Genomic DNA, 19,406 nt, shown 5'->3' on the forward strand with positions numbered 1-19,406 from the left:
TTACTCCTGGGGTTTTGGCCCCCCCACATGACCCTCCTGCCCGAGCCATGCGAGGTGGCACCGATCCCCCCACAGGCCTGAGCCTACTGGGCTGCCACATTCCCAGGGATCACCAATGCCACAGGCTCCGGCTTGGTGCTGGGGTGCCCAGCCCTTGGGGATGCTGCTCGCGCTACTGAGCCAAATGCAGCCATGGACAGGGTGGACCATAACAGTATAGGGATGCTTTGTTCAGCGGGACTCCCAGGGAGGGCGAGACCTCCAGGGACTTGCTGTGACCCTTATGTCCCCACTGCTCCATGCTCAGCACTGGCTCAGGGCCACGGGGAGCCGGCCTTTATGTCAGCCCAGGGCAGGACCAGCGAATGGGCCGTTGCAAGCCAGCTCAGACCTGGCCCTGGCACCCTGGGGGTTTTCCCCATCTCTTCTGATCCCTCACTTCCCCATCAGGGTCCTCAGCCCACAGGGAGAGGGGAAATCCCCAGCCCTGGGCCTGGTGCCAGCTGGGGCAAAGACAGTGGCAGAAGGTCCCACCTAGGCTTCTAACTCCTTGTCCTTGAGAGTCCTCTCTGCTTTGAGCCCCAGGCAGCCCTTTGGGTCCCTGCTTGTCCAGGACACCTGGGTCCCCACGGCCTGCCCTGTTGTGGGTCTACCTCCAGCCCCCGGGACACCCCTGGCCTGGGCCTGCCCCGGGAGGGTGTCACCGGCCTCCGTCTGCCCCACGGAGTCCCGCTGGGCGAGGCTGCCAGGGTGCCGAGCTGCAGGGCGGAGGGCGGCAGGGGAGACCTCACGGCGGCAACAGCCGGGTCCCCTCGCGGTGACAGGGACGGGTGAGACTTGCCCGCTAGGGGGCAGCGGGAGCCCAGGAATTGGGGTCCCCGGAGTAGGACCTGCCCCCTGCACCCCTCCATCGTGCACCCCTCAGTCCTGCCACTCCATCCTGCACCCCTTTACCCTGCAGCTCTCCACCCTGCGCCTTTCTCATTCCCCCCAACACCCCAGCCCCTCCACCCTGGCCTTGTCTCTGTCCTACCTGAAGCCCAGCCTCATGCCTCACCCTGCTGGGGCCTGCTGTACCTCCCTGGGCACCCTCTGCCCCTCAGTCCTTGGGACATCCTCTGAGACACACCAGTGATGGCCAGAAGGACTCAGTGCTGCAATCTGTCCCATGGAGGTGAAAAAGCCCCTGAGCAGCCCTCTGTTCTGCCCTGGCTAGGCTGAAGCAGGAGGCTGAGCACTGACAAATTCAGTGCACCTCTAGGCCTGCCTGGTCACCATGCAGCTGGACTGGGGTGTTGCTGGGGTTTCTGGGAGCGGGGTTAAGGAGAAGAAGGGGGAGAGAGCTAAACCAGGGGGAAGAGCAGGGCGGCACATGTTGTGGGGGGCTGCAGCATTTACAGCAGCCGGGGTCGTGGGGCTCGATGGTTTCAGCGAGACATTTCCTAGGCTGAGGCCCACGGCCAGCGGTGCTTCAGTGTCCCCATCAGTAACCCAAAGATGACCCTGCTCCCAGACCTGGATATATCTGGCAGGCGGATACAGCCCGCTCGCTGCCTGCCCCTGTGGCCCATGCTTGCGGTGGGAGTTTGGGCGGAGAGTTCAGGGAACCATCCTACACCACAGCCCCGACAGCCGGATGGGAAGGACGGGAGCGGGTTCCTGCTGCAAGACTGAGGAGTCCCTCTGCGACTCCATTTCCCCAGGGGACATACCACATCCACCCTCAACGACTGGAGATGCTGGGGAGGGTCCAGCACTCCCTGTCCTGCCTGTCCCACCCTGGTCCCCTCAGATGAGATCTGCCCCTCTGCCCCTAGGGTGCCACCTAGGCCACGAAGTTAACCCTCGCCCTCCCAAATCCACTTGCATCCCGCTAATGCACTTGCCTTGACATGTTGACCTGCCCTAGTCCCCCTCCCGCATCCGGGAGCCCCTTGTCCATCCCCAGGGACCAGTGGTGTCACCGTGGCAACCAGGGATGGTCAGCATCCTGGTGACCCGGGAGCCCTGGAGGGAGCCCTGGCCCTGGCCAGGGTCACAGGGGTCAATCAATCTCATTGCTATGCACAGAGCCCTTCGTTACCGCCAGCACCGCTAACGAATGCCAGGACTGGGGAGAGAGAGCTGGCAAAGCATGGGAAAAGGGAGAGAAAAAGGAATACAGCTTTAAAATTGTATAAAAGACACTCAAAGAATTTTGTCTCAAAAGCCGGAGGCCCTGTCCTGCTATGGGACCCCCAAGATGGTCCCACCGGAGCTCTGCAGTGCTCTCGGGAGCAAGCAACGGGGCTGGAGGCACTGCAGGGCTGGGGAGGGACTCTGGGACATGCCTGGGTTGGGTGTCCCCAGGCTGGGTGGGGGTCTAGGTGCCCAGGGTCAGGCCCAGGCTGCAGTGTGGCCGTGTTGTCCAGTACACTGGGGCCTGAGGGCTGCTGTTTCCCGTAAGCCCCCTGTTTGCACCGGTGCAGCCTGCTTCAAGCCAGCGTTACCGCATCCTGCCGGCGAGCGTCAGCAGGCGGCTGCGGGAAGGGGAAGTGAGAGGAGGGGGCCTTGGTTCAGCCCTGCCAGCCTCGTCCTGCCCCATCCTGGGAGCAGGATGCCAGGTGCCCTCCAGGAATACAAAAGGGGGGCCCTGACCAAAGACAGAACCCACCCTGCTGACGAGGTTCAGGGGTCCCTACTTGCAGGGCAGACAAAAGGGGAAAGCCGGGAACTGAGTATGGATTCAGGCTCTCCAGGCAGCTGGGGACAGATGACTGCCTTCTTCCTTCCCCGTGGCTCTGAGCCTTCCTCCCCCTCTTGTGATCTGTCCTCCTCACACCCACGTGCAAGCCAGGGATGCCCCTGGGTTCGGATCTGGGCTCAGAGAGCGGCTGAGCAGAATCTCCAGGGCCTCCCGGCTGGCTGAGGCCCAGCAGACTCATCTCCCCAGTGGGCTCTTTGCCCAAATCTCTGGCCTGCCCTTGCCTGGGCACTTGGCTGGGTTCAATTAGCTGTTGGCAGCTGGCTGCTGTCTCTGGGCCATGCTGAGTTAAGTTTCAGTAAAAAAACCCTTTCATACCCCAGGGCATAGGACGGGGCGCCCAAATCTTCCCCTAAATGTCATCCAGCTCCTCGAGAGCGCCCCAGCCTGGCAGGGCAGATGTGGGCATCCCTGGCAATATCAAGGAACTGGGGCAGCAACCTCAAAATCTTGCGCAGCTTCTCAGCTCCGGAGACACTCTGCAGCAGCCAACGGTGCTGAGACACTTCCGTGGTGGAGCCTGGGCGATGGCAGGGCCAGGGCTCAGCCCAAAGACACTGAATCTCTTCGGGGGCTGCTGAGAGCAGCCAGGCCCTACGTTTCCTCCTCCTCAATCTGCAAACCGAACCCCAAAGAGCCAGGCCAGAATTTTTAGGGGCACCGGCCACCTCCGCCGCTCGGCTGCTGCCTGCTGCCTTATGGTAAAACATCTCACCAGGCCCCTGCCCACAGCTGATCCTCTCCCCTCCTCCCGGCCGCTCTGGGGCTGAGGTTGAAGTCTGGGAAAGAGAGACACGTTGTCTCCAGTGCAGAACCACACTCAGCTCGAAGATGGGGTCTGCTGGGAAAAGCCCCCCCCCCCCACCTCCGCCTGTTCCTCGCCGAGGCTCCTGGGGAAGAGCCGGGTTGCCCGCAGACGGGGGCATTGCCAGGATTTACCGTCAAGGCTGGGGCTGGGGCTGGGGGTTAACTAGCACCAGCCTTCCCGCTTCCTCCCAGTCCTCGCCGGGGTTAGCTCCAGCTGCGGGGGCTGCTGGCTTGGCCCCGGGGCTGGGTTCCCGCTGCAGGTCCCTGTCCCCTGCACGGTGGCTTCCTGCTCATAGCAGCCCCAAGGACTTGAGGCTCTGTCCATCCTGCCCCGTCTGCCCTTCCACCGAGTTATCCTGCACCAGCCCCAGGTGTGCAGGATGGGAGCTGGGATGCCAGCAACCCCTTAATTGACCCAAATTCCCATTTTAGCTCGTATCATTCTAACCATAGAAAGGACCCTCGAGGTTCAGCTCCTCCCCATCGCCCAGGATCAGCATTTTGGGGGTGCTCCTGGCCTGGCCAGGGCAGCCACCCGCTGTCTCGCTGCCCCAAGCACGGAGCCTCACGTGAAGGAGAACAAAGCCGGATTGTAGCTGACGGCTGGAAGATGGATTTATTGCAACAACACAAAAATTAGTTTATAGAATATATATAAATAAAGATTTCCTTCCTTGATGGGTGAACTCCGCACAGCAGCCGCTCTTCTGGCAGGATTTATTAATCACCCTGGTGCATGGCTTGTGCAATGCCAACTATTTCCCCATGGCCCTGAAAGGCCTGCGGCACCTAAGGGAGGTGGCAAGGGTGGGTGAAGGGTGCAGGGACCCCCTCAGGGCTGGGCTCTTCTCTCTGCAAAGGAGATCAGAGCCGTGGCACTGGCAAACTTCATGAACTGGGGTGCAGACTCACTCCCCAGGCTGGTCCAGGCAGCCGTAGGCTTGTGACCTTAGCAGACCTCAGGGATGCCAATGCAGGCGCAAGTGCAAGGACGTTGTCTGAGGTGGGGAAACTGAGGCACGGAGCTAAAGGAAGAGACCTGTGACCAGCCTTGGCCAAAAATGTGAGCCACCAGATCAGTGCGGCAGAGCAAGGCCTTCCTTCCCTTGCACCCAAAACCAGCTGAGAGGGCAGCATCCTGCCAGGCCAACACGGGGAAACTGAGGAACAGATGCAGCATGAGTTGTCCAAAGCTGCAAAGCCAGTCACTGAGAACCCGAGGGAGGATAAAGGAGTCTGTGGTTCCTGAAGTGTAAAAGGCAGATGTGCTTTTTCTTAGATGTGGGGACAGAACACAGGCGTCCCCACGATCAGCCTCCCCTGCCTGCCCTAGGTGAAATGCTCCCACGCCAGCACTAGCGGCTGCTTTTGCAGACTCCCAGCCCCTATTTGGTGGAAAGGGGGAAGAAAGTCCCAAACCCGAGCTCACGGGCGCGATGCCTGGTGCCGCCGCTCCTGAGGACCATCAGTGACGTCCCGAGGAGGAGGAGGAAGCCAGAGACCGGCGTGTTGCTTTCGGGGGGCCGCGCACACACCCGCGCACGTGTGGCAGGAGGGAGGGAGGGACGCCGGGTCCCATCGCCGCCCCGTGGGGCGCCTGCTCCAGGCGGGCTGCAGGCTGCTGCTCTCTGTGTCTCCTCGCACGCGGTCGATCCCCAGACAGACTCCTTGCCTTGCTGCGTGTGCTCTTTCGAGCCCATTGATTTCCCTGAGTAAGTGAGTTTGTATGGATCATGCAGCATGCAGCCCGGGCTGCCCGGCGGTGCAGCAGCCGGCGGGGGGGAGGGCGCGCGCGGGAGGGCAGCGCCGGGGAGAGAGCAGAGCCGATCAATACAGACAGTGTGAAGTGAATTAATGGAAGACATGGAGGCTGGCTGACAGGCAGGGCTGCGGAGGCCGGGCTGCCCTTTGGGGACTGCTCCCAGGCAGCTGGCGATGCTGCGAGGGGGCCCAGTGGCTCCCGGCTCCTCTCCCGGGACCTTTGCAGGGGGATGGAGTGGCCGGAGGCCTGGGGACACCAGCGTAGCATCTCCACATGGGGCACAACTGCAGCTACTGAGGATCCCCAAGCTGAGCTATTTGGGGCCCCCTAAATGTTTCTGCTTTTGGAGGTTCACACCATAAGCCCAAGCCAAGCTCCCATCAGCAGCCTCAGCTCAGAGGCTGCTGGGGCAGCAGCACCCTGGCACTCAGTGCACCTTAGGGTACCTGGCTCTGTGGGAGCACCTGTAGCCACTTTTGCAAGAGCCAGGCATCCTGGGTTTAAAAGAAAGACATTTTCTTGCAGCAAACTGAAAGCTTTCAGGGAGGTTTCTTTATTCTAGATTTTCATCAAGGCATTTTGGGGAGAGGGAAACAACAGAAGGAGAGAAAAATCCCCAGCTTTCAATTACATTTCCTTTCTTCCACCAGGGCTTTCAATAATAAAAGAAGCCCAGTGTAAACCAGACCTTGTTACAAACAGCTTTGAGCGAGCACAAAGATTTCTGATGTTTCATTTGCTTTTGCAGGCCCATTTGGTGGCAAACTCAAAAAAAAGTCTTGAAAATCCACACTGAAACTGCTGCATTATCACCCATTTCCGACAGCACCGAGGGGACCGGAGCAGCGAGAAGCAACCGGGACCGGAGCTTTCGTGGCTAGAACCTGCTGCCTCAGAAACGTGAGAGGCAGCCGCTAGCAGAGGCATTTCTCTTTCATGTGTCTTGGCCGCCTGCCACCCTGCCCTCAGTGCAGGTGGGCGATTCCTATTACTGTTAATGCAAGTTAAACAGAGCCACCTGCCGAGCATGTGGTTAGCTCAGAAATCTCTCAAACTCCACGCAAGACGAGAAAATTTACAGCGGCTGCCGGTTGCTGAGGCTCGTTAGGGTCTTGCAGTATAATTACTCTTCCTCTTTCTGGAGCCTTCTTGCTGGAACTGAGACATAAAGAAGGGCAGCTTGTTAACTGACTTCACTAGGTTTCAGTGTTAACATGCTGTGAGAATGAAAGTTTCCCAACAGTGCCTTACTAAAGCTGCCTACAGACTCAGGAAGATGTTCTTTCACTCAATTTGCTCAGATCACATAGTAAAGGGTTTTTCTGTGGTGATGCTGGCAGCTGCATGAGCTGCTGTGGTTGAGCTAACCTGTTGGGAAGGGGAGATCTCTTTGACTGGGCTCTGTGACCCTGATTTTGTCAAAATATGTGTGAAATAATCTGGGGGGGAAGGTATCTGTCTGTCTGTGGGTGAATGTCCAAAAGCAGTGTTTCTGCAGCTAGTATCTCATTTATTTGTAGCAAAAATGCACCCAATTCTACTGAGAAACAAGTTGCTTGTGCTCTGGGAAACTTGTCTTACATTTGGCTCTTTATCTGCAAGGCAGGTGTGTGTCAGTACTTCTTTTTCCCTTGTCTAACAGGAGAAAAGCGGTGAAATCAGCATAAACAGTGCACAGGATGGGAGGGGGCAAGATCCTATGGGATCAGCAAGGGCCTGTTTGCAAAGCACCTCCTTCTAGGACTGCAAGTGCTTGTGCTGGGAAGGAGGAGAAAGAGGATGACTCCTTGAAGCCCAAAGGCAGGGTTTGGAAAATCAGGGCTCTTGCACTGCACCATTTGTCACAGCAACGCCCTTGTGAGCGTGTACCCCTTCCTTGGGACCACAAGGGGTTTGCAGGGCTGTGTTTGCAAGGTTTCCCCCCAGGGGAGATTGAAACCTGCTTGTGTTTGCCTTCCTCCAGGCTACCCCCTTGCAGCGCTGTGGGTCTCACTACCTCTGCCTCATCTGTCCTCCCTCCTTGCAGGTGATTTTGCTGATGAGGGTAACTAGGTTAATCACCTTCCCCATCTCCAGCCACTTTGATCACAGGTAAGCAATGAGCCTAATGCTGCCTGATGTGCATGCTGCCATATCCTGTAGATCCTCTTGGAGGTACCCAGGCTATGTCTTGACCAGGGAATACAGCAAATGAGGACATTTAGGCATTTTGGATATGGCAAACCTGTTGTGGGATAAAAAGTTTGGTGCACGCCTTGTGCACATGATTGCAACTTCCCAGACTGGGCTCTGCCAGAGTGGAGCTGGGTGTCCCTGCTCAGTGCCTCCCCATGCTGGGCTTGGCCCTGCATGGGAGAGGAACGTGCCCCTGCATCGCCTGCTCGCTCCAGCCCAGGAAAGCACTGGCTGCAGGGTGGCAATTGCAACTCATGGGGCTTTTGGAGATTTCTACCCTTGGTTGTGAAGCAGGAGGAAAAGATTGTTGTGGTGATGTTTGAGGAGAGATATTAGAAATAACCAGAAGGCAAACAAATCATTTCAGGAAAAAAAAAAATTAAAATGTGATCGTTTGCAAATGAAATTCTCTTGGGAAGGCTGATGGGAGCCTCCTCAAAAGCCTGGGCACTGTAGCACACCAGTAACGTACGCTGTGGTCTTCCAAAGGCATTCAGGGATCCATATTTTCAGTGCTGGAGAGCCAGATTCCCCAGGGTTTGGTTCAGGGAACAGGGTCAGACTTTCATCACAAGGGTACTGGGGTCCCTAATGCTGGGGCAGCACGTGCACATCCCCAGGCCCATGGTGATGGGTGCCAAGGAACTGGGGGCAGGTGATGGAGCAGCCTCAGATGCTGCCTGGTCCTTGCCTCACCATGTGCACAGCACCCACCCAGCAGACACCACTCGACTCTGACGTGTCAGTGAATTCAGCAGGAAAATGCAGCTGGTGCTGCCTGTGCCCAGGTGGGGGAAAGTGTTAAGAGCAGCTGAGAAGGGTAGGGGTTATGCAGCAGCCTGTGCATGGGGGTAATGTGGCCTTTAGCTCCCAGGAATCAAAGCAATAGAAAATAAAATCTAGCAGGTAGGCTGGTAAAGCAGGACCTGTTTTTGCAGGTGTTCCGGTTGCTGCTTGTGTGTGTGTCTGTGTGTGTGTACACTCATGTGGGAGGCTACTCTTGGAGGTGCTGCGGCAGTGTAACTGTGGACACTGGAGAGAGGTTGTCCACACTGGAAAGCTGCAGAGCAGGAAAGATGCTGCTGAGTGCCCCTGAGAAGGGACCCTGCGTGTGTCCTTCCCAGCCAGAGCACAGCCTAGAGGGATGTGATTGGTGAAGAAGGGTGTCACCACCAGCAAGGATGGCCCTGGAGAACAGGTTGGTGTTGCATTGTGCCAGGCAACACTTGGCATGCAGGACCTGGTGGGAAGCAGCTCCTGTTGGCCCATCACTGGGTACCACCAGGCAGATGGACATGAGGAAGGGGAGATGGGGAGGAAGAGGTATACTGGCCCTTTAAGAGAATAATTTCGGAGCTGGCCTACTGAGTTATTGATTGGCGCTATGGTAACGTATATTAGATTATGTATGGCTGGAAACGTGTTGTGGACTGGGAGGCTTGTTTGGGAAGCCAGTACTCTTCTTCTTGTAAACCAGCTCCCTGCAGAGGGTTTGGGTTGTGGAGGGTTTGTGGCGTGTCTGCTCAACCGTAGCTGAGGACGAGTTGCATGTGTGAGGCTGAGCCTGGACAAGGAGGGCCCGGGGATGCCTGCATGGAGCAAGGAGATGCTGTGGGAGGCTGCAACATGGGTCAGTGGGATCAGGCACACTGGGACACTGCTAGAGGTATCTTTGTCCTCTTTTGGGGCAAAGTCATAAATGCTGAAGAGTTCCCCTGAACGTTATCAGACAGTTGGAAATGCTCATGGAATTGGGTCAAAATTGTGAAAAACCTGCAGTTGGCCCCCTTTCCCTTTCCAAAACCCAACCAACGGCAATTTCTACTTCCCATTCTCACTTGGAAAAGGTGAAAAGTTTAGGAAAGAGAAAGGATCCAGCATCATCCATGTGCCTCATTAAATGAAACACTTTGTTTAACCCCGTAGCATGTTTCCTGCCCTGTCGGCTGGCTTTGGCTCGGCTGGGAGCGCAGCAACATTTTCTCTTTGATGTGAGGCAGTCTCCCTCCCAGGGGCTCCGGCTCAGCCCGTGAACTCCTGATCGATCCTCCATAATACAGCGTCTCACAAGACAGCAGCGGTGAGGACGTAGCCACGCTGTGGCTGGGGAGAGGCCGCCTGGGGAGGCGAGCTCAGCCCCGCGCCTGGTGGGCGCTGCCTTGGGTTTGGTGGTGCCCGAACACCTGGATCCCCTTCTTGCTTCTGACCTGGCCAAGTCGCTTTGCTCTTTTTTGCTCTATTTTGTTCCCCTTTTCAGAATGGAAGCTCCTTGGGGCATTGCATCTCCTGCTAGCGTCTCCACAGAGCCTGGCCCAGCAGGATCCTGGACTTGGAAAGTCCCTTAAAATGTTCTTGCAATTTGGATAGTTGCAACGCTCAGCTGCTCTAGACAGCTAAGTCAGTCAGGCCTTCAGCTTGGTGTTATTTAAGTGAGCTAGTAAAATACAATTATCATTGCCATGGCAAAGATTGGGCAGTCAGGTTTTGAGGGAGGCAGCTTTACCAGGCTGCTCTAGAGCTGCCTTTGCCAGCTGATGGCTTCTTGCAATCCAGGGTGCTTGGTGCTGAGCTGGCAGGGTTCGAACTTATCTCAGCCTTGCTTCTGGCTTGCAGGGGAGATGCCTTCCTGGCCCGTGTGATGGTTTTGTGCCCACAAGAAGTCTGCGTGGCCTGCATACAGGCAGCCCAGGTGTCCCTGCAGCTTGCACAAGTATGACAGCACCTGCAAATCCTGCAGCGAGGATCTGGGGTATTTTGGGCATGTGCATGTGTGTTCAGCTCTGCACGTGAGTGGGCTATCGCCCTGCCAGCTGCATAGCATTTGCAAAATCCCCTGCGTGACCTCACCAACACCTTCGCAGCCCCAAGCTGCCACTGAGTGTCTGCAGGCAGCTGCCTACCAACACGTGCAAACGAGACAGGCAGCAACTTTATCTGGGTAGATTGCACACAAACCTTTGATTTGCTCCAGAATGCTAAACCCCCAGCGAAAGCCTGGAGTGCTGCAAGCTGGCAGGTCCACGGGGCAGGAACGGGGCTCATCCTGCTTCAGCCGGCCAATTCTTTCCAAAAGACAACCCTGGAAGTCCGCAGCGCCACCCTGCATGTGGCAGGGCTGGGAGCTGAGCATGCCGTATTGATCCCACTGGCGCTGGGCCTTTCTCCATCCTCTTTCGGGGCTGACTGCAGCTGGCCGCAGGGCAGCTCGGCAAGGCAACGGACCGTGCCGCCATGCTTACAGCGCAGTCGGGGGTATTGTGCCGGCGTAATTGGGCTTGGAAAATGAGACGCTTTGAAATCATTTAGAAGTGAGGAGGGAGCTGGGGAGAGGCAGCTGCTGGAGGAGCTGGGCCAGGAGGGATGAGCCCAGGGGAGGGTCAGGGAGCTGTGAGGCGCTGCTGAGAGTGGAGGTGTTTCTGGGTGTCTTCGAAGCAGCCTTGGTGCCCCGATGTCTGCATTAACCAGGCCTGCTTCCCTCTTTTTCCACCCTGGTGCGGTAGGGAGGGTTTTGCCTGCTCGGAGCTGCTCTCATGGCACCCTGGTGCCAGCCAGCCGGCCCCAGTCTCTGCAGGCGCCTGTGCCCCTGGTGCAGAGCGTGGGCAGGGGTCCTTTGACCAGCTGCCTCTACACGGGGGCACCTGACTGTTTCCACTGCGGTGCTGCGACTGGTTAGGCCAGCGAAGCCGTGCGGGTCCTGGGATGCTGTTGAGGCCCTGGGTAGAGGCCAAGGACGAAGGGAAGGAGACAGGACCCTCGAAGGAGGAGGGGGTTTCCCTGGGCAGGAGCTGAACGAAGGAGGCTGCACACTGCTGGGGCCGTGGGAGACTTGTGCTGACTGGAGAGGGGAAGATCTGCCTTCGGCCCAGGGCCTGGGCAAGATTTGGGGCCGCTCCTTTAGCCCATTTTCTTTTTTGAAACGCAGGGAAACTGCTGGGGAAAGTCTTTGCTCCGGGTTCAGGTTCTCACTGCCTGGGATGCCCTGCAGTCCCATGGCATGGGGAGCGCATATGTGACGTGGGAATACGCCAAATGTCATGGAGCAATGTGGATGGGGTGAGCTGGTGGAGGAGGAGAGAGGAGCAGGGCCGGCTTGCTGCAGGGAACACTGAAAGGTCTCAGCCCAGGGATGGTGCAGGGGAATTGGGGAAAAACCTGGACGTTTCCCAGCCGGCTGCTTTTTGCATCTGGCATGAGCACTCATGGCTGGCAGTTCAGCTGCGAGAGGCTATCTTTGCGTCCGGCAGCCACCAGGTATTGAGACATTTCACTTGGAGGCAATTATCAACGATTGTTCCCATGCTAACTATGCCATCGCCGTCTTATCCTCCCTCTCCTTCTCTTTCTTTTTTTTTTTTTCCTTTTTTTCTTTTTTTTTTCCCAATGTAACATAAAAATGTATCGATTGCTCAGCCAGGCTCTCGGAGCATGCGTGCAGTGGGAGGGAGGACGGATGCAGCCATCAGGACTGGCAGAAATGTCACCAACTGAAGCACATGTGACACTGCCAGTTTTGAATCATTTCTATTTGCCGTCTGAAACCGGAAACTGGCCCTTTGGGTCACACACGGGGCAAATTTTCAAGTTTTGCCCCAAGTTTGGGGCTTCTCAGAGGCCTGAAGCTATTCAGAGATGGGCTGCCTAGGGGCAGGTTGGGTTTTCTAGTTAAAGCCTCAAGTCCTGGAGTCATGGGAAATCTTGGAAGGTTTTTAAAGTGTATATATGTCAAGCTTTCTTGTATTCAGGGAACTGCCAGAGCAGTCACTTTAAAGGCATATATTGTGTTTGGAAAACTCATGACTATCAGAGTAACCTACCAGGTTTGCATGTTCACAGGTGCATGTTTGCTTCCCAGCTGCTGGTCCCTGCCCGTTGCAGTTATTAGCTCCAGAGGCCTTGGGCAATTCCCTTTGAACCCCAAATGCTTGTGCAAGGTATTGATCCTCTCTTGTACCCCCTCATTTATTTTTTTCTTGTTTTAATTCTCACCCTCAAGGCTGCTGTAGGAAGCATGTCCTGCACGCAGGCTGGCTCCGAGGAGATCACTGTGCTGGCTGCTCTAGGGGCAGCAAGAAGAGATTTAAGGAAAAAGTGAAAGAAAATAAGAAAAATCATCCCAGTTTCCGTCTGACAAGTGTATGCAAACACATGTGGATGCACACAGATGGCCTGCTTCAACCACCCTAAACCTTCACGTGTCCCAGGAAGCCGTGCTGCGCCCCCAGAGCTGGCAGCCGTGCCAGGGTCCCTTTGCTTGCCCACTGGTGGTGGTTGCTGCTGCTGCGCGGGCACTGGGTTGGGGGTGAGAGGAGAGGACAAAGCTGGGGTGATGGATGGGGTAAGGTGTTCGCGCTTGGCTTGCCAGTGCATCTCCAATATGCAGCTTGGAGCACTCGCCAATCAATTAAGCCAACGCGCTTGGACTCCTTCAGATCTATTTAAAGAGTCTGTCTGGCCCTGAAAGGGAGAAGCTGCTAATAACTCTCTGTCGCCCTTCTCTCCTCCCCTCTGCCTCACTCCTTCGCTCCCGGGCAAGTGGTCTGGTAACCTCGGCGGGAAGTACCCCGCAGCGTAGTACCCCCAAGCAGGAGAGGAAGGGATGCCCTCATGGGGGGTCACCTCTGCTTCCACGTGGCCTCCATGCTGGGGATGAGCCAGCCTTTCTTGGACGTCCCCAAGGGCCCAGCGCTGCTCTGGGATGCTACCTGGTTCCGCCGGGGCAAGGGGACAACCACCATGCTGTCCCTCCACTCTCGTCCCTGAACAGCGAGGGGTTAATCTTGAATGACTGTCTGCTTCCTGGAAGAGAGAAAAGCTTGGGGGGAGCGAGGCTATCCTGGGCAATGGAGACACAGCCCTAATTTTAGCTGTCAGTGCAATGGATGTGCTGGTCTCAGCGTGCATATGAAGCATGGTCCATCCCACAGATCTCTCCCCTCACATCCCTCTCTCTGCCTCCTTGCCCAGCACCTGAGCACAGGATGGGCAGGAGGCAACTCTCAGGGTCTAATCCTGCTCCCACAGGTGTCTTCTGCCTCCTGTGCAAAATATTCCCCTCCATCCCGATGTCCCCCAAGAAGGGCTGCCTTGCCCTGGGGACATTCACCCTCTGAGCATGCTGCTGCCTCTGCCCACTCCTGATGCAGTGCTGCCCCGCTGGTGACAGTGACTGCAGCAGGAAGGTGCTGCACCGCAGCCAGGTCCAGGTGAAGGGTCCTCGCCATCCTGCTCCTGTGTGGGCACAGTAAGGGCAGGGCTCACTGAGAAGGCAATGGTGTGGGGTGACTCTGGACCTAATGTGGGGCTGACTGAACTGCAAGGCACCTGGAGACTGGGCGGCTCCAAAACTAGTCGACTTCAGGGGTTTCTGGAGAAGCTGCCTCCTTTTTTTTTGTCTTGTTGAGAGAATCTGGCAGCTCCAGACAGAGAGGGGCATTAAGGAAAACAAATGGGCCAGAGTTAAGAGAGAGAAACCCTGATAAGGCTGCATTTGTCAAGATCCATATTGGCATGTGGCCCATCTCTCAGCAGCCCATTATACCTGAAAATAGAAATAGGTGAACGTAATCAAAAGCGAGCAGAGGAGGAGGGAGACAGAGTGATGAAGAGGAGAGACGGGGACAGGAGAGGTAAGAGCTACTCTCAGTGTGCTCAGCAAAAGGCATCCACTGCTGCCGTGGCATCGGTGTGGGAAACAGGGCTGAGCCGCCCGGGGAGGGCAGGAACCATCCCCACAGGGCAGAGACAGGTGACTCTGGCAGGTTAGCAGAGCTGGGGCTTTGCAAGACCACCCCTCACCTACAAAATGCAGCAGCCTCAGTCTGTGTGTCACAAGCATCAAAGGGCCACCAAGATATAGGGATCCATGCAGACCCTGGCCAGGGACCCCAGTAGTGAACAGGAACCCTGGTAGGGTCCTAGGGTCTCCCCAGCGTGACCACCATCCCTGAGCTCAGTCTGACTTTAATTTTGTCCGAATTGGCTCAGGAGTGGAACATCAGCTCGTGGGGCCAGCATGGATGGTGAAGCTTTCAAGGCTGGTGAGGTTTGACGCGAAGCCGTCCATGCAGCGGTGGTGTGTCCGGGCTGTGGCACGTGTCCGGGAGGCACTGTGGGGTGGCAGCACTCCCTTCCCTTTTGTTCACCTGGAGTGGAGACGAACACAGTGCAGCGATTTCTGTGAGCAGGACAGTGATACACAGAGATTTGCTGTCAGTGCGCCGCAGCAGGGTGATTCTTGCCCCAGCCATCCCCAAGGTGTCAGCAGCTCAGTCTGCCCCATCCCCCTGTCCACCCCAGCATCCACGACCTGCTGGCACCAGCACCGGGAGTGACAATGCAGGGAGATAGCTGGGGACCCCATGGTGGCTGGAACAGCTGAGCTGTTCCTTGGGTGCCAGGCCAGGAGGGACATGATGGTCCCCTGCTCCCCATGGCAGTGCATCGAGTGGCGGCTGCTGATCAAGTGCCTCGGTTGCCATCGAGTTGACCTTGGCAGTATAAATGGGAATGGATCATCCGTGGGAAGGGAGCAAGGAGGAGGGAGATAAAGCCAAGGGAAGTGGCCGGTAATCAGAAGTGCCAAGAGTGCCCCGTAAGTGTTTGTTTCAGATCTGAGAGCAGTATGGATTTTTGGCTCCAGGGCAATTGGTGCTGCAAAGCCAGGAGGAGGAGGAGGCTGGAGGAAAGAAGGGTCAGCCGCCTGGGTCAGAGTAATGCCTATCGATTATGCCGAGTGTGTGATCTTCCCTGGGAACAGCTCTTGCTTTCTGGGGTCTCCTTTCTCTCCTGCCCAATGTGGAGAGAGGGTTAGAAACTCTTTGTCTTTCGGGGACAGCATCCAGCAGGACCCAGCCCCAGTGACATGCTGGGCGAAACGGGGCTCCATGGTCATCCCCACTTGCCCACACCATCTCCAGTTGTCTGGAGGGGCCAGTCCCTGCAAATACCCCGTCAAGAGGAAACTGCAGGGCCACCAAATTTCCTCTGGTCATCCCAGCCACAGCCTCTTTCTCTGCCAACTCTTCTCGCCACACCATTTTGGCCAGCCAAGGCCCAAGTTGCTTGCCTGCAAGGCCATGACTCACTGCTAATCCCTGGGAAGGGATCTCTTGTTGGCATTGTTTGACCCAATGCACATCTCTGCAGTCCAGTGCAGATGGAGATGCATCCCCCCAAAACCTCTGCTGAACAGCGATTTTGCAAGCCCTGTTCATCAGGCGTCCCAATTGAGATGGTCCTGGCAAACTCCTGGGCAACTCTGACCTCTCCTGAAGGAGCTGGGATCACAGCGTGGCCACATCTGCCTTCACTCCCTGGATCTGCCCCCTTCCCCACCAGAGTGTGGGTCCCTCACCTGCAGAGTCATTCCTCTGCTGCTCTGCAGTGTGGGGATAAATGTAGCTGGGGGGACAAGAGCAAAGAGGAAAGCTAGCTCCTTGTTTGGTTTTAAAATCTCTGTTGATCCGGGGGGTGTCAAACATGGTCGGGTGGCTGCAACGTCCCCGGGGGGGCAGATAACTGCCTCTGTCAGTCCTCAGCTCAGCAATGAATCGCTTCAGACAGGGCTGCTGGGTCCTGAAGCTAAGCAGAAGAGCCCTGGATCAACATCTGGATGGGAGACAACAGCACTCTGCTACCTTCTCTACTTTACTCATGGCAACAAGTGCTGGGGAAGCACTGGAAGGAGAGAGAGGCCAGCACAAGCTGTGGCCAAGCACAGCCCTGCGGAGCCCTAAAGACAGGTGAGCGCTCTGGAGAGCAAGATCTGAGCTTGCCTCTGGCTCTCTCCCTTCCTTGGAGCAAGGAGCAGGACGAGCCCTTAAGCTCAGACATCAGCAGCAGAGCTGCACACCTAACCTCTTCTCTCTCCTTGCCTTCTCCCCTCCATCTTTCCATCCTCTCCTTACATCCCCAGCTCCTCTGCATCCCCCTCCGTGCTCCAGCTCTCCTCTCTTGATCCCCTCATTATCTGCAACACGAAAAGTGTTTTGAAACCTTTGCAGTGGGGCGTCTCTCTCACACCCCCCACCCCAGCCGCCGCCACTTTTCCCGTCATGCTCATTAGAGCCTTGAGTATCAATCAGGCAGGCAGAGATGAAAGCCAGCTGGGGATACATTACAACACCTTGGAAAGGGATAAAAGGGCCTCTTTAGTCCTAACAAACCTCTCGAAGCCGAAATGCATACGGACGCAAGCCTCGTGCAAGCTGCCTTTCATCTTAATTTTCTCCTTTTGGGCTGTTTGTCTCTTGCCCCCCATGGCAGGACACGGCCATCTGGGAGATCTCATGTGGGTGGCAGGCCCTGAGCAGGCTCCTGCCCTGGGGGAGCACCTCAAGATGCCCCTGGGCCGGGTGGTGCACGATGCTGTACAGATCAAGACTGAAGAGTCAGAGCATGCAGGAGGCCAAGGGCCCCCGGGGTGCCACCTGCAGTCTGACCACTAGCAGGTTGCTTTGCAGGCATCAAGGCAGAGAAAAAGGACTCTAGCTCAGTAAGGGTGTATCCCCAAGGCACAAATGCGCATTGGGAATGTTCTGCACAACTAGAAAACTGTTTCCTGGATGTCAACAGTGTCAAATTTCTTTGGCAGGGAGGTGGATTTCGCTTTGCCTTTCTGTCCTTTCCAGTATCAGGAGGCCGAGAGGATGACCCAAACCATGCCACCACCAAGTCCATGGCCACCCCTGAGTGCGGTGTTGGGCCCTTCCTGGCTCCTGGGATACCTCCTCCAGAGGGAGGTGGTAGGCTTAGGCCCTAGCTAGGTTGTGCTGTGCCATAGATTTTAAATTTAGAAATTGTTCAGATTTGTACTTTGAAAAAAATCCATGGGGCATTAAATATTTACAGAAAATCAGCAGCTATGTAAATAATAGAAAAAGCCAATATTCTGAGAGTGGACCAGTTTTCAATAAATTTGAAAATTTTATGATATTGTTATTATTATTTATTGCCTATTTTATTTGTCAGTGTCTCTTTTCACAGGCCACATGGATCTGGGCATTTCACCAAGTTGCCCAAACTCAGAGTCTGGACTTCCACTGCGGGGAGAGGCTGGCTCTGCTCAGTGTTACCGCTACCTACCACAACCGGTCTCAGGGTCTGTACTGAGATCAGGCCCTCTCGCCACACAGATGAGCCTTTCCTCAGCAGTGAGCTTCAGAGCATGGCTTGCTCCGAGATGCTTCCTGCCATTGCCTGTTTTGAGGCAATACTTGGACGTAGTGCAGCTCCCTCCAAGCTGTCCTGAGGGCCAGGACACTGCTTGAACTGCAAAAAAAGCTCAAGAAGCAGCAGGAAAATTTGTGCTCATCTGCAAAGATGAAGCCGCTTGGGAGCATTTGTGGCTAAAGGGAGGCACCGAAAGGCGACTTGGAGTTCGCCAGAGCCTTGGCCTGGCTCTTTCAGCTGAAGCGTTGCATTAAAACTTGCCGGCTTGCAGGGAGCCCCCTAGCTGGGCTCCCACCCCAGCCACCTTCACCCATGTCCACACTCTCCCAAGGCCTTCTTAACACCCCATATCTTTACCCAGTACCTACTGACGGCTTCCTTGGAGCAGGGACCCACATTTGCTGCAGGAGCCCCAGGCACATGCACTGCCCACTTTGCAGGCTGCAATCCTGAGCGTGGCTTATGCTGGGGGAAGTGGTGGTGTCACGTCCTTGCCAGGAGGGGACCAAGGTGCAGTGGGAGCAGCACGTGGGTGGCGAGCTGCAGAGGGTGAAGGCGACGGAGCACCTACTCTAATGGGATCCTCTCCACAAGTAATTAAGCCTCAGCTAATGCTAACCGTAATGTGATGTATGTATGCCTTTAACTAATCATTTATTAGCCTCGTTGATGGTTTGTCAATATTAATTCATTTATTTAAACAACTCCAAGCTGTAATGAAGATGTTTGCTTTAAGGGGGAAAAAAGAGATGGAGCTGCCAGGAGATTTTTTGTTGACTCGATGGATGTCGCTCTGCTCTGGGTGATGAGGCTGTGATGGGAACGGTCCAGGCTCCTGGACCGCGTCCCCGTTCTCACAGCTCATCCTTTCATCAGTGGCTATTTAACCAGCCCATAAATCTGTGGCAGGGAGGGGAATAGGCCAGGATGGGCAGCGGGAAGCTGCCACGGTCCTTCCCTCCCCTGCATCCACCCACCGTGTGTGCCTCCAGGTACCATCTCGCAAATAAGCTGTTATTTCCCATGATGTTGCCTCTGCAGCTCCCTTGCTGCTCTCTGCAGGGTCTGGCAGCAGCAGACACCCCGGGGGTGATTTTGGGGGTGCTTTTGGGGGTAGAAGTGCCACACAGAGCTGACTGTGGGATTTTTTTTCTCATGAGGGACATGAGACTCAAAGGAGACGTGGGTGTGAGCCGGGACCGCACAGACATCAGACTCGAGTGGGTGAGAAACACAGACCTAGCGGTCCTCGGCATTTGATGAACCTCTCGATAACACATCAAATTTGACTATTTCCACACAAAATAGCTCAACCTCTGGGGCTGGAGCAATTTTGGTTAGAAGAATTTCCTTCAGTTTTACCTTCAAACATTCAAGTTGCACTTAGAAGGCTGAAATCAAACCCAAACGTTCTGCGTGACCGAGAACAATTGGCTTTTGCTGACTTTCAATTTGCTAATAATTTTGAACTGGTTTTCATTTGAAATCAGATTACTTATATTCAATTCGGGAGGGGTTGGAAATTGCCAATAAACTGAAAAAAATGTGGGTTTTGTCCCCTTTAACTGCTCAGGTTAGGCCAGATTTTTAACACCCTCCTCATCCTTTGAGTCTTAAAGCAGATAGGATGCTCAGGAGAGCATCACGACACGGCCTCTTTCAGGAAGCATCCAGGCTGCCGTAGTCCTGCCCGGTCCTGTGCTCAGGCAGCACTGACTCCTCATTGAAACCACTTCCAGTTTTTAATGG

At 55.8% G+C, this 19,406-nt stretch overlaps 1 long non-coding RNA gene across 2 annotated transcripts; it reads left to right on the plus strand.

The window, feature by feature from the left end:
- Nucleotides 1-8,472: 8,472 nt before the first annotated feature.
- LOC138062377 (uncharacterized) lies at nucleotides 8,473-18,387 on the plus strand. 2 transcript variants are annotated; one of them, XR_011136420.1, is made up of 3 exons: nucleotides 8,473-8,685; nucleotides 16,046-16,228; nucleotides 17,472-18,387. It is a non-coding gene; the product is annotated as an uncharacterized lncRNA (long non-coding RNA). The 2 variants fall into 2 exon arrangements; XR_011136421.1 differs by lacking the exon at nucleotides 8,473-8,685 and adding an exon at nucleotides 12,340-12,418.
- Nucleotides 18,388-19,406: the final 1,019 nt, after the last annotated feature.

The sequence above is a fragment of the Struthio camelus genome, chromosome 26 (genome assembly GCF_040807025.1).
Source record: "Struthio camelus isolate bStrCam1 chromosome 26, bStrCam1.hap1, whole genome shotgun sequence".
In the NCBI taxonomy this organism is placed as follows: Eukaryota; Metazoa; Chordata; class Aves; order Struthioniformes; family Struthionidae; genus Struthio; species Struthio camelus.